Here is a 4,723-nt window from a genome sequence, read left to right on the forward strand (position 1 = left end):
GGAAGGACGCGTGAAGGCCATATGGACGCGTCTGTTTTCTTATCGCTTCCGCTATGTATTTTGTCAGAATATTTGACTTGTGCTTTTGGAACTGATGACTTGCGTTTTTTGTTTGAGACTTTTTATGATTTAATTTAAAATAGGGCCCGAAACTGTTTTTTTGTAATGTTTCTAATGCTTTTAATGAATCGTAACTGGTCCGTTTTAAATTTTATGTTGAATGGTCGAGTTTTGGTATTTGGTAGTGACCTCAGCTTAGTCCGGAAAGTTGGGTCGTTACAAAAATGGTTATTGAGGACTTATTAAGTGAAAATAGAATATTATAATCTTGAATCCAATAAATTAAGGTTCCAAGACTATCGAGCGTGGACTCAAACTTTAAGTAGAGGCATAAAGGTTGATTAAGTTTGAGTATATAGCCCAAATGGTCTATAGTGTATGAATAAGGTTAGGCGCTTTATTCTGGGAACACTATGGATGCAACTTACTTTGTAGTTAGTATAAACAATGTGATTCTGAATCGTTCATATAGAGACATGGAAGTAGGGACATTTGCATAAGACTGAAACCATGACCGTTGACTATGCAAAACTGACTATTTCGACTTATTGATGACCTAAGTAACTTAATCTTAAACTTGAGCTAACTATGAACTTCTGTTCAAACGATATTATTCATAAACCTGCATAGGTGAGGGCAGCTCAACGACGTTGGTCCAACAAGCCTTTCATTTTAGGAGTAAGATCGGATGGATGGCTAGGGACATAGGGTGCAAGACGAAATTCACTCTGACTCGTTTTAAAGTTAGTAGATAGGTTGTTCTCTTATGGACTGAATCCAAGTCTTGAACAAGGGGCCCCGCCCTTTCATTGGCCCAAGAGAGTTTTGGTTTATAAGTTGGGCTTAAAACCAATTGTTCAATAGTGGATCAGTGAGACTTAAGGAACAAGATGTAATCTCAGAGATAAAACAATAATTTGATCCAGCTAAAATTATGAACAGCCTGTGAAGGATTAACTTGTTGATCATGGTTATGTTAGATGGACAGAAATATATCTATAGTGAGGGGAGTGTAACTATGAGACTTTAATGGAATGACTCGTTAGTTAATGAATGTTGATTAGCTCGATCAAAAAGGGTTTAGCTAGTTAATCTCGAAACACTAGAGCCCATGATCTATAGGTCCATTAGATTCCCTTGCTAGCTCATAGGAAATTAACTTAGAACAATATGATGAAATAATTCGAATTGTTTGAATTAGGTAAAGAGAGAGAAACCGACGAATATATGTGATATACCCGTCAGTTATCAATTTTAGAACGAGCTTTATGTTTAAATAAGATTTAAATATTAAAGATATGAAATTAGATTCATACTTGGAAGCTCGGAAAAGATGGAAATGGTCAAATTTGTAAAAAGTCAAAATATTGACTTTTGACTTTAAAAAGTCAAACTTTGACTGGCTTTATATTCAAATATGATTTGAATTTCAGAAAAATGAATGCGAGTTCATGCTCGAGAGGACGGAATTAGTCAAAACCAACAAAATGGTAAAAAAGTCAAAATGTTGACTTTGACTAGAATGGTCAAATGACCATTTTACCCCTTGAACAAAGTTAGTGGAAAAATCCAACATTTTGTTGGATAATCTCACTAACTCTATGGGCTAAGAGAAGCTCATGGTAATGACACCAAGTCCACTAAGAGAAAATGGAATGGTGAATAAATCCACTAATTGTTAGTTCATTGTGATGTATTGGGCCTCGGTGATTCAATTACATGTAAATTTTGCATGTAATTTGTTTATAAAAGGATAGTGTTTTCAAAATTTTAAAAAGTTTTGGCACTTTTTGATTTTCACTTAAAAAGAAAATGAAAATCACCCAAGTTTTTCCCTAAAATTCCTTCTTCAATTTTCATCCATCTCTTTTTATTATCTTTACTGAACGGGTTCCACAATCCGATTCTAAGTCTAGAGAATAGCGGGTCAACACTATTAGTAGTCCCGACTCGAGTTTAGAGGAGATTGCAAGGATTGGGAGGCTCCGAAGGTGAGTTTTTCATTAATCATAATTTCGTTTTAATTAAGGCATGTTAATCACTAATTAGTTAGTTGCAGTTAGGGTAAAAATTCGATCTTTGTTTCTATTGCGCATGTTTCGTATTCTATCAGATTGGTAAGCGACGACGATAGAGGGCAGTGATGGACCGACATCGTAGACAAAGAAGTTAAGCTGCATGGACGACTGGGGCCAAACGCAGTTGCACAATGAATGGTGGCGACTATGGTTTCTTTGGAAAGAAGATGGAGACCCTTTTCTCTTTCTTTTTCCCTTAAATGCGCAAGACTCTAGACATTAACCATTAATATGATAATAATAATAATAATACTTATTTAATTTACCTTTATTATTATTATTCTCTCACCAAAATATATAATAAACATATATATTTATTTAAACCCTTCTTCTCTCTCATAATTAAATTCGTCATCTTTTTCCGATAATTATATTTCAATGTATAATTATCAATTTTTCTTTATTAATTATATAACCAAAATTATACAATTAATTACATTCCCCACCAAATTCCAAAATCTACATACCCATATATATATATATATACTTAATTAATCCAACACACTACACCAAATAAATTACTTAACTTCTAATTCCATTTAATCTAACACCTATAATAATGTAATCATAAATTATTCAAGATAATTAAGTAATAAAATTATCTTAAATTTTTGGGCGTTACATTTTTATTACAACTAATGGTCACGAAAGATGTACATTTTGTGAAACATTTTAATGAAAAAGAAAACCCACACGAGCCAAGTCAACATTCAATTCTTAGAAATCTTGAGGCCTATGATTTCCAACAATGTATTTTTGGATCTACCAAAGTTATAGAGTAAAAAATAATGGTAAGCTCTACATACATATGGGTCCAAAAATAATTTCGTGTCATAAATATCTTTGCTTTGCTTGTTTGATTTAAAATTTAAAACTCAATATCGAGCCTGTGTTTATTTCTAAAATTATTTAGAAAAGAAAATGTTTTTTTGCTACTACTATTCCTCATTCTTAAATGTTTTGAGTTGAAACTACCTACTATTTATTTCATCTTCTAATTCAATCGGTTAGTCGATGGAACAATAATTGATTGCGTAAGAAAAAACAAGTTAGGATGGTCAAATGAACGAAAGAGATCTTGTAAAATATTAAATTTTCTTTAAATATTTCAATAAAATGTTACACAATCTTATATTAAGAAAAAACAAATATTTCTCTTTTCTTGGTCAAACATTGCAACAACAATCTTTATCGGTGCTAGGTAGCTTTGGGTAACAAAACCCAGCACCAAGGTTCTCTCGGATGCAATCATTATAACATGACTCATCGTCATAAGTATCAGAGCATGGTCGGACACAATGCACGTTCAAAACGTCTCCTTTCGCTGTCATATTACCAAAAATAACATTGTTTAAAATATTGTTCTAGCAAAAGTAGTTTTATAGAATTAGAGGACTTATGAGTTAAAAGAGCATACTTGTTGATACAATGCATGTGAATATCACCAAAACAACAAATGACATCGTAGCAAGCTTTTGGGTTGCCATATCTCTTAGAAGATATGGATCCTTAGGCTTTGATGAGAAATTTTTGATTATGATGCATATGTTCTAGAAAATGTAAAGGGGTGTATTTAAAGCGCCTTTTCCTAAAACTTCTCGTTAGACAAGCCGCTTAAAAAAAAGTAAAAAACATCGGTTAAATTTAGTGTATGAAAACTAATACTTCTATTAAAGGCAAAATTCAAAATAACGAAGGATTGACATCGAAGGTACTAATTTTAAATAAAATTAAATAAAAAAGATATATTATGCATGAGATAAAATTAGAAAAGTTCAAAAAACAACACAGAGTATGTACTAAATTCCATTATGTACAAAACTTCATCAAAACTTTGAAAAAGAACACATAGAATAAATTTGGAAAAGACAAGAATTAACCATTTTTTTCGTCTTAATTACAGGAAACAATCTAAACATAGCCATGTCCTAAAGTTAAAGGAAACTGCTTCTTAGTGCAAGAAATCCGTTAGAAAAAGATAAGTATATTTACCTATATTTTTAAGCTTATACCATCGAATATGAAGAGTAGACCCAATTTACATTCTCAACTATACACAAAATGCGTTCGTCTATAAAACAAAATGGGTGTTAAAAAAGAAATTGCGGTGTAGGGAATTATGAACTTAAAATTGAAACTAATTTATTATTGTAAAATAAACGAAAATTACATGGCATAAGCTGCTGGAGATTTAACTATGAAGAATGAAATACATAACAAGCAAACTGTTACGAATTTCTACACTAACTCAGAGAACACAATATCGAATTAACTAGAATGCAATAGCCAAATAACCACAAAGTAAGCGATAAAAGAATAAAAAACACAAAAATATATAGTAGTTCAACCAATTTAGTCTACATCCACTTTGAGAACCAACTTAGAGAGATTTTATTAAGAGCAATATCAATCAAGATAAAATTATAGATATCAACAAAGTAATATGTAATTTGTAATATTACCGTCGAGCCCAACTTTTATCGTTGATCAAACACAAGAAACTGAGAGAACCATGTGCCGGATGTTGTCTCTGATATCGAGACCCGAAACAACTTAAACTTACCTCCTTTGATCGAAGACCCACG

The 4,723-nt window shown here is 31.9% G+C and overlaps 1 long non-coding RNA gene across 1 annotated transcript; it reads right to left on the minus strand.

Annotated features, from left to right (window-relative positions):
* Positions 1 to 3,201: 3,201 nt before the first annotated feature.
* On the minus strand, positions 3,202 to 3,716 carry LOC127149306 (uncharacterized). The gene is made up of 2 exons (XR_007820749.1): positions 3,556 to 3,716; positions 3,202 to 3,462 (listed from the first exon to the last, which is right to left on the minus strand). It is a non-coding gene; the product is annotated as an uncharacterized LOC127149306 (long non-coding RNA).
* Between the last annotated feature and the right edge of the window lie 1,007 nt (positions 3,717 to 4,723).

The sequence above is a fragment of the Cucumis melo genome, chromosome 5 (assembly GCF_025177605.1).
Source record: "Cucumis melo cultivar AY chromosome 5, USDA_Cmelo_AY_1.0, whole genome shotgun sequence".
Lineage (NCBI taxonomy): Eukaryota > Viridiplantae > Streptophyta > Magnoliopsida > Cucurbitales > Cucurbitaceae > Cucumis > Cucumis melo.